The sequence below is a fragment of the Cebus imitator genome, unplaced genomic scaffold (genome assembly GCF_001604975.1).
Source record: "Cebus imitator isolate Cc_AM_T3 unplaced genomic scaffold, Cebus_imitator-1.0 Scaffold21, whole genome shotgun sequence".
Classification (NCBI taxonomy): Eukaryota; Metazoa; Chordata; class Mammalia; order Primates; family Cebidae; genus Cebus; species Cebus imitator.
The window spans coordinates 621,806-632,397 of record NW_016107336.1 but is presented as its reverse complement, the minus strand read 5'-3'; the positions used below and the strand labels follow the sequence as shown (position 1 = coordinate 632,397).

Genomic DNA, 10,592 nt, shown 5'->3' with positions numbered 1-10,592 from the left:
AAAAAAAAAAAAAAAAAAAAGAATTTAAAAGAAATTAAGAACAATGTCACCTGGAATTATTCCTAAGATCGTAAATGTTCACAATCTAAGACTATTTTCTTAGTCTTTATTTGCTACTACAAAATATTTTAAGACTAAAAGTGTAAATACAACTTAGTATTTGCTATTAAATAGGCTTTTAAGATACTACTACAAAGTCTTCATTGAAAACATCCTCTGTGCTGACATGTATCTGCTTTTCTAGGGGGTCAGGGCAGGCAGTGGTTCTAGTTTCCACAAGGTTACAACCCTGTTCAAATTTAGAAGCAATGTCAGAAGGATGACGGGACACCACTGTGAGAGTCAGAGGACAGAGGACTCAGGTTATCCAGCCCAGAAGCCTCAGGGGTGAAAGCTACCCTTGGTGAAGACTCCTGCCTTAATTTTATCTTCCAGGTGGGAAAAGAGGCCTTGGAGGAGGAAATAAACTCACTGAACAGTCATTGGGAGTTTTCTGGGTGCTAGGCACGTTCTTATAAACTGACATTAATCTAAGCAATGTCAGTTAATGATGCTTTTTTCATGAAATCTGAAACTCACCTAACACATTTTTTTTAAGCCTGTATGTTCTCTGTGAAAAGGGGAGGGGGGTTACAGTACCAATTCTAAAAGACAGAAGTAAAAGATTATATCAGGAATTTGAGGGAAAAAAATTTACAGAAAATCCAGGACCTGACGGCTTCACTGAGAACCTCAATTCTACAAAATATTTAAAGAAGAGCTAATACCAATCCTTTTCAAACCCTTCTAAAAAACTAAAGTGGAGGAAATACTTCTAAACTCATTTTAGGAGGCCAGTATTACCCTGATACCAAAGCCAGACAAGGATGCTACAGGAAGAAAAACTACAGACCAATATTTCTGATGAACACAGATGCAAAAATCCTCAACAAAATACTAACAACCTGAATTCACTGGCACATTAAAAGGATTATTCATCATGATTGGGATTTATCCCTGGAATACAAAGATGGCTCAACATAAATAAAAAGGATTATTCATTATGATTGAGATTTATACCTGGAATACAAAGATGGCTCAACATAAATAAATCAATAAATGAGATATATCATATTAACAAAATGAAAGACAAAAACTGTATGATCATCTCAATAGATGTAGTAAAAGCATGTGACAAAATTCAATATCCTTTCATAAAAACTCTCAATAAAACAAGTATAGAAAGAATACTGAGACACAATAAAACCAAATATGATAAACCCTCAGCTAAACTGTATTCAGCAGTAAACAGTTGAATGCTTCTCCTCTGAGATCAGGAACAAGACAATGATGCCCACTCTCACAATGTCTATTCAGGGTAGTAGTATATGTCCTAGACAGCAATTATGCAAGGAATGGAAGTAAGAGTCATCCAAATAGGAAGGGAAGCATTCTTCTAGATATAAGTTTTCTATAATAAGATCTATATATAATATAGATATGTAATATCTTTGTATATAAGACATACAGAGAAACATTTAGGGATATATAAAATATATATGTAATATATAGAGACATATATAAGATATGTGAGATTTCTATATATAAGATCATGTTATATAAGATCATGTTAAAGAAAAGAACTTTCAGCCCAGAATTTCATATTCAGCCAAACTAAGCTTCATAAGTGAAGGAGATATAAAATCCTTTATGAACAAGCAATTACTCAGACATTTCATCACCACCAGGCCTGCTTTACAAGAGCTCCTGAAAGAAGCACTAAACGTAGAAAGGAACAACTAGTACCAGCCACTCAAAAAATGTACCAAATGGTAAAGAGCACCAACACAATGAAGAAACTGCATCAATGAACAGTTGACGCAAAACAGCTAGCTAGCATCAAAATGGCAGGATCAAATTCACACATAACAATATTAACCCTAAATGTAAATGGGCTAAATGCCCCAATCAAAAGACACAGACTGGCAAACTGGATAAAAAGTCAAAACCCATCAGTGTGCTGTATCCAGGAAACCCATCTCACATGCAAGGACACACAAAGGCTCAAAATAAAGGGATGGAGGAAGATTTACCAAGCAAACGGAGAACAATAAAAGTAGGAGTTGCAATTCTAGTCTCTGATAAAATAGACTTTAAAGCAACAAAGATCAAAAAAGACAAAGAAGGACATTACATAATGGTAAAAGGATCAATGCAACAAGAAGAGCTAACAATCCTAAATATATACGCACCCGGTACGGGAACACCCGGATACATAAAGCAAGTTCTTAATGACTTTACCAAGAGACTTAGACTCCCACACAATAATAGTGGTAGACTTTAACACCCCACTGTCAATATTAGACAGATCAACAAGACAGAAAATTGACAAGGATATCCAGGACTTGAACTCAGACCTGGACCAAGCAAACCTAGTAGACATTTACAGAACTCTCCACCCCAAATCCACAGAATATACATTCTTCTCAGCACCACATCACACCTACTCTAAAATTGACCACATAATTGGCAGGATATCACTCCTCAGCAAATGCAAAAAAACGGAAATCCTAACAAACAAGTCTCTCAGACCACAGTGCAATCAAATTAGAACTCAGAATTCAGAAACTAAATCAGAACCACACAGCTTCACGGAAACTGAACAACTTGCTCTTGAATGTTGACTGGATAAACAATGAAATGAAGGCAGAAATAAAGATGTTCTTTGAAACCAACAAGAATGAAGACACAACATACCAGAATCTCTGGGACATAGTTAAAGCAGTGTCTACAGGAAAATTTATAGCAATAAATGCCCACATGAGAAGCAAGAAAAGATCTAAAATCGACGCTCTATCATCAAAAATGAAAGAGCTAGAGGAGCAAGATAAAAAAAACTCAAAACCTAGCAGAAGACAAGAAATAACTAAGATCAGAGCAGAACTGAAAGACATAGAGACATGAAAAATCCTTCCAAAAATAAATACAGGAGCTGGTTTTTCGAAAAGATCAACAAAATAGACAGACCAGTAGCCAGATTAATAATAAAGAAAGAGAGAATAACCAAATCGATGCAATAAAAAACGATAAAGGGGATATCACCACAGATTCCACAGAAATACAAACCATCATCAGAGATTATTACAAACAACTCTATGCACAAAAACTATTAAACCTGGAAGAAATGGATAAATTTCTGGACACTTGCATCCTCCCAAGCCTAAACCAGGAAGAAGTCGAAACCCTGAAGAGACATATAACAAGGGCAGAAGTTGAGGCAGCAATTAATAGCCTACCAATCAAAAAAAGCCCAGGTCCCGATGGGTTCACAACCGAATTCTACCAGACATACAAAGAGGAGCTGGTACCATTCCTTCTGAAACTATTCCAAACAATCCAAAAAGAGGGAATTCTTCCCAAATCATTTTATGAGACCAACATCATCCTAATACCAAAACCCGGCAGAGACTCAACAAGAAAAGAAATACAAAAATATTGTTCATCCAACATCCATGATGAACACAGATGCAAAAATCTTCAATAAAATACTGGCAAACCAAATGCAACAGCACATCAAAAAGCTTATCCACCATGATCAAGTAGGATTCATCCCAGGGATGCAAGGCTGGTTCAACATACGCAAGTCTATAAACTTAATTCACCACATAAACAGAACCAAAGACAAAAACCACATGATTATCTCAATTGATGTAGAGAAGGCCTTTGACAAAATTCAACAGCCCTTTATGCTAAAAACCCTCAATAACCTAGGTATTGATGAAACTTATCTCAAAATAATAAAAGCTATTTATGACAAACCAACAGCCAATATCATACTGAATGGGCAAAAACTGGAAGCATTCCCTTTGAAATCTGGCATTAGACAAGGATGCCCTCTCTCACCACTCCTATTCAATATAGTATTGGAAGTTCTAGCCAGAGCAGTCAGCCAAGAAAAAGAAATAAAGGGTATTCAATTAGGAAAGGACGAAGTCAAATTGTCTCTATTTGAAGATGACATGATTGTATATTTAGAAGACCCCCTTGTCTCAGCCCCAAATCTCCTGAAACTGATAAGCAACTTCAGCAAAGTCTCAGGATACAAAATCAATGTGCAAAAATCAGAAGCATTCCTATACACCAATAACAGACTTAAAGACAGCCAAATCAAGAACGAACTGCCATTCACAATTGCTACAAAGAGAATAAAACACCTAGGAATACAACTAACAAGGAACGTAAAGGACCTCTTCAAGGAGAACTACAAACCACCGCTCAAAGAAATAAGGGAGGACACAAACAGATGGAGAAATATTCCATGCTCATGGTTAGGAACAATCAATATCATGAAAATGGCCATACTGCCCAAAGTAATTTACAGATTCAACGCTATCCCATCAAGCTACTTCACAGAACTGGAAAAAACCACTTCATCTGGAACCAAAAGAAAGCCTGCATAGCCAAGTCAATTCTAAGCAAAAAGAACAAAGCAGGAGGCATCACACTACCTGACTTCTAACTATACAAGACATACATTAGGCCAACAAATGAATGAAAAAATGCTCATCATCACTGGTCATTAGAAAAATGCAAATCAAAACTACATTGAGGTACCATCTCACATCAGTTAGAATAGTGATCATTAAAAAATCTGGAGACAACAGATCCTGGAGAGGATGTGGAGAAATAGGAACACTTTTACACTGTTGGTGGGAGTGTAAATTAGTTCAACCATTGTGGAAGACAGTGTGGCGATTCCTCAAAGACCTAGAAATAGAAATTCCATTTGACCCAGCAATCCCATTACTGGGTATATATCCAAAGGGTTATAAATTGTTCTGTTATAAGGACTCATGCACACGCATGTTCATTGTGGCACTGTTTACAATAGCAAAGACTTGGAACCAACCCAAATGCCCATCGATGATAGACTGGACAGGGAAAATGTGGCACATATACATCACGGAATACTATGCAGCCATCAAAAATGATGAGTTCGTGTCCTTTGTAGGGGCATGGATGAACCTGGAAACCATCATTCTCAGCAAACTGACACAAGAGCAGAAAATCAAACACCCCATGTTCTCACTCATAGGTGGGTGTTGAACCATGAGAATACATGGACACAGGGAGGGGAGCATCACACACTGGGGTCTGTGAGGGGGGGAATAAGGGGAAGAACAGTGGGGGTTGGGGAGTTATGGAGTGATAACATGGGGAGAAATGCCAGATATAGGAGATGGGGAGGAAGGCAGCAAACCACACCGCCATATGTGTACCTATACAATAATCTTACATGGTCTTCACATGTACCCCAAAACCTAAAATGCAATAATAAAAAGACAAATGGAATTGCATCAAACTAAAAAGCCTCTGCATAGCAAAGAAAATAATTAACAGAGTGAACAGACAACCCGTAAACTGGGAGAAAATATTTGCAAAGCATACATCTGATAAGGGGCTCATATATAAAATATATATAAATATATAAGAAACTCAAAAAACTCAATAGCAAAACCAAAAAATAAACAAAAAGACACATAACCCAATTAAAAAATGGACAAATGACCTGAACAGGTATTTCTCAAAAGACATATGAATGGTCAACAAATATATGAAAAATGCTCAACATTTCTAATCACCAGGGAAATTCAAATTAAATTACACTGAGCTATCACCTTATGCTTGTTAGAATGGCTATTATAAAAAAGATGAAAGATAAAAAGTGTTGTCCGGAATGTGAAGAAAAGGGAACCCTGTCGCACTGTTGGTGGGAATGTAAATTAGTAGTCATTTTCAAAAGCAGTCTGGAGGCGCCTCAAAAACCTAAAAATAGAATTACCATATGATCCAGAAATTCTACTTCTGGGTATATATACAAACGAACTGAAATCAGTATGTTGTAGAGATATCAGCACTCCTGTGTTCTTTTCAGCACTAGTCACAATAACCAAGATATAGAAGCAAGTAAGTATCCATCAACTGAGGACTGGATAAAGAAAATGTGGCATATATATATACAATGGAATTCTATAGTCTTAAAAGAAAAGGCAATTCTGTCATTTGCAACGACATGGATGAACCTGGAGGACCATTAGGCCACGTAAAATAAGCCAGGCACAGAAGGACAAAGAGAATATGATCTCACTTATATACTTGGGAGTCTAAAAAAGTTGAACTCATAGAAGCAGAGTAGAATGATGGTTATCAAGGTCCTGGGGGAGAACAGATGGGGAAGGGAGGCATGTTGGTCAAAGGATACAAAGTTTTAGTTAGATAAGAGGAATAAGTTTTAGTGATCTACTACACAGCATGGTGACCAAGGTTGATGATGTATATTTCCAAGAGAGTAGATTTTCACCACAAAAAATAAGTGGGGTGATGGATATGTCAATTAGCTTGATTTAATCTTTCTACAATGTATATGTGTATCAAAACATCACACTGTACCATATAAATATACAAATTATTTGTCAATAAAAAAAAAAGTGGCAACAGAAAAAAATACATGCTAAGTATAATGCAATGAACTGCAAAAAGCTGTACAGGCTCCCAATAAATACTTTTGAACGCCTATGAGCTAAAAACATGCAATAAACCAGTCCCAGGTGTCTCCACTAGGGAGCCCCATTCCCTGCCGTTGCGTCACTACCTTCCTCAAGGTCCTCTCCAGCCTCCTATTTGTTCAAACTCAGCCTCTGACCCAGTTCATCACTTTCTCGGGCTTCCGGGAGCCTCTCTCTCCAGGTTTTCCTCGTTCCCCCTTCCGGCCCTGCCCGTCTGGATCTCCCATCTTTCCAGAGCGCCAGACTGCATGCCACCTCTCCGCCCCCTGTATCCCATAGGCAGCTTCCACTCCACGGGGGCAAACCTGAGCTACAGAGCCGTGCTCAAGCCGCCTCTTCCCGAACCACAGAGGCACCACCCTCCCGGCTGCTATTCGGGCCCAGGGACTAGGCCCTAAGCCTTCCCATCTCGCACGCCCCAAAGCCGAGCTGTTCAACAGATCCTGACGGCTCCACCTTCAAACTGTGTCCGGAATCCGACCCCTCTCCACGCCCACTGCCTCCACCCCGGCCACCTTCCCCTGTCATCCTGGCTGCTGCAGTGAGCAGGACGACCTTTCCAAACGGAAGGCTCTCTTTGGAGCCCTCGCGGGGCTCCCAGGCACAGCGGCCTCCCAGGCCCACCTGCTCGGGTGGGATTACTTTACAACTCCGTTTCCTGCCGGCTCCCTAATCTCCAGACGCAACGGCCCCCACGCCGAGCTCGAAAGGCCCTGCATGTGCTGCCGCCGACGCCTCACCTGGGGCAGCCAGCACACCCGAAGACCGTTTCCCGCGCCTCGACCCCCGCGGTGCCTCCCTCCCGGCCTTCCGCGCCCACCCACCATCCCCACCATCCCTTCCTCCAACTGCGCCCCAATCACCCGCCCGGGACCGGGGGAGCGGGGAGGGGGGGGAGCAGCTGGGCCGCGCATGCGCAGCTCGGACTGGCACCGCCTCCGCCTGGGGAGCTGGCTGGAGACTCTGGGCAGTGCGCGCAGCCCCGAGGGAGCGGTGCTGTGTCGGGACCCCGGAGCCCGAAGCGGGGAGGCCGCAGGGGCAGAGACGCACCTGCTGGAGGCTGGCGCGGCGGCGCGGGAACTGGGGAGGAGGTGGCGGGGCAGAGTGGCTCAGCGTCCTGCTCAGCTACAGCGGCCCCTACCGGAGGCCCTGGCGCGGTCCCACTCCGGAGCGGAGGGGCGATGCCCTCGTCTTCTTTATAACTGAAGGATGGTCTCTCTGTTTTTCTTTATTTGGGGTGGGGGGAGGCGCAGTGACTTGCTTGGTCTTTGACAGCTTCCAAGGTTCATTCCACTGCCCAAATATGTAGTGAGTTACTACCGGCTTTGATTCTTCCTTCAGGAAACAGCTGGATCACAAGTTCAGAACAGGTGATTCTAAGTGTTGATGTTATTGTCCCTGAAACGATTTCAAATGAAGGTGAGTTGGTTCCCAGGCTAGCCCACCTAACCTCGAACGCAAAGACGAGTGCACTCTGACTGCTGAGCTGAGAGCCTTCCGTGGCTCTGGGACCCGGTGACTCAGGTGGCTCTGCATGTCACCGTTCCCTTAAAATCAGAGTTATTTCCTTTTGTTGGATCCAGACTTACCACCAGCACCACTTGGCAGAGTGGAATTGCTTGGCATGTCAGTGAACTAGAAAGGGAAGTGGTCTGAAGAACTTGGGGGCCAAAAATGTTACATTAACATGTTTTGCCTACCTAAGATGTCAACCACTTCCCATACTTTGGCTGAAAATCAGCCCATACTGAGGCCCCTCTCACTCCAGCAGGTGTTACCAACAACTCAGGGTTTTACGGAGTAACAAAATTGGGGACGGGCGCCCATCAGGCTGCTGTTTTTTCCCCTAAGGTGTAAAGTGCTTCCTCTGAGCCAGACAGTTTTAAGAACTTCACATGCAGTAACCCATTTAAATCGTCCCCACCACCTGATGGAATAGGCACTGTTATCTCCACTTTATGAGTGGGGAAACTGAGGCCCGGGGAGGTCAATTAACTGCTCAAAGCACAAAACTGTTGAATAGTAGTGTTACTAGGGCAGTCCTGGAGAAATCAGAGGGCAAAACGGCTCATTATTTTCTTAAACAGTACAGCTGAAAATGCTCATTGTTTCTTAAATCGATTGTTTTTTCCTAGTCTCCTCACAGGTAAACTAGCTTAAAAGAACTGCAGTTGGCCCAGGAGCTTCACTGCCCTTTGTCAAGTACCAGAGAAAGATCAGGCCTACTAGGAACCAGAGCAAACCAGAGCCAGCTATCCCTTGTTACTTTTAGATGATTAATTTATGCTCAACTCCCCACCCATAGAAGAGAATCACCGCCATTTTCTGACAGTGCATTGTATGAAGATGATGCTTATGATGCACCTGTGCATCTGGCCTTCCTCCCTGCATATGCTTGCATGCCTTCCCTCTCCACGTCTAACGCCTTACAATTCCTCCACTTCCCAAAGCTCTGGAAGAAGGGGGTCTGTAGAGTGAAAGTTTACTCCTTCATCATTTCTGGCCAGAAATGAAACCTGCTTGCCTTTTCCAGTTGGTGTTCTTTCTTTGCAACCAATACAGAGTAGGGAAAGAACGCAGTTTACCAGTAACAGTAGAACTGGGATCTGAATCTAAGTGCTTTGGCTCCAAAGTCAAGGTTCCAAGCTGGTACGCCTACCACTTCTTATTAAAGTGTATTCCATTTCTTTTGTGCTTTCATATTGACCCTTGTGTATTAATCCTTTCAAGTGGAAGAAGAGGGAGACAGTGCCCATTATTGCAAACTTTCATGGTCCACAGGCCCAATATGTAGCCTTCACCACTCACAGGTTCTGCCACTTCTGGGGCATTGTATTCCATCGAGATCCAGGCACCTGCCGTCCACTTACAAGCCCTGGAACTCATCCTTCACCCAGGCTTGGAAAAGCCAACTCTCTCTCTCACCAGTGTCGGGCCACTTCCTCATCTGGAAACATCAGCCACTATCCTTTCCATCTTTCAGGCAACTCAAGCTTAATTTCTTGATGGCCTTGCCCTTCTAAAACAACGGCTGTTCCCTTTCCGCAGAATGACCTTTTCCTATTCCCTCCACAGTAACTCCCCTCATCCTTCCAGTCTCAATTCAATTGTCCCTTCTGGGGACAACTTTTTGTTTTTTTTGAGATGGAGTTTCGCACTTGGTGCCCAGGCTGGAGTGCAATGGTACGATCTCAGCTCACTTCAACCTCCACCTCCCAGGTTCAAGCAATTCTCCTGCCTTAGCCTCCCGAGGGGAAGCCTTCTTAAACCCTTCTCCCTCCCAACTAGGTGAGGGCCCTTGTCTCTAATATAAGCTCCTATAACACCATGGCACTTAACCCAGTTGAGATTTTAAATATATTTCTGTGTATTGATTAAAGTTTCTGCCACCAGGCTGTGAAGGTGGCTTTTTGTTTTGTTTTGCTTCCCTTGATATTCCCAGCACCTCAGGGTCCCTTATAGTAGATGCTGAATTAGTAAATACATATTAAATAAATGAACAACCTTACAGGAAAAGCAGCCTCAAACTCAGAGGATAGTGGCCTGGCTATTGTCACTAAAATTTAAGAAGCAAATGACCTTTTCTTTCTGTTTATGAGTCTGTCTACAGCACAAAACAAAAAATAAATAAACAAGATAGAGTTTATTGATAACTCATCCTATTTACAGAGGTTTTCCTGGGACATGTGGGTAGGTGATGGAAGGGTTTAGAAGCACATACACTGGAAAATAATTGTGCAAAATTCAGACATGTCAAGCTTTTACTCTGGAAAGAGAATCTCCCTCTATCCTGAGTTTTACATCTTCTTGGGATCTCTCACTTTACTGGTTATCACTGCTGTCTCTCAGGGGTGAACTGTCCTCTTTAAGCTTCTGGTGCAAATATAAATATGGAAATAAACACCTAGGGATGGTCGACACCAAGAATGACCCTGCCCTGAGACACGTTGTTAGAGCAGTAGGAACGAAAACACCCTCAGGAAACACACAGAAAAGAGCTTGGGTTTTCATCTACTTTTGTCCATTCTATTACATATTCGATCTGTA

General features: G+C 42.1%; 1 protein-coding gene across 3 annotated transcripts in view; it reads right to left on the bottom strand.

Annotated features, from left to right (window-relative positions):
• SIRT5 (sirtuin 5) overlaps positions 1 to 7,696 on the bottom strand; it is a 43,253-nt gene extending 35,557 nt beyond the window's left edge. For 2 of the 3 annotated variants that reach the window (XM_017521574.2, XM_017521586.2), the window contains exon 1: positions 7,170 to 7,354. The gene's annotated coding sequence lies outside the window, so the exon portion shown is untranslated. Of the gene's footprint in view, positions 1 to 7,169; positions 7,355 to 7,595 lie in introns of those variants that run through there. The other variant, XM_017521579.2, reaches the window with a different exon arrangement.
• Positions 7,697 to 10,592: the final 2,896 nt, after the last annotated feature.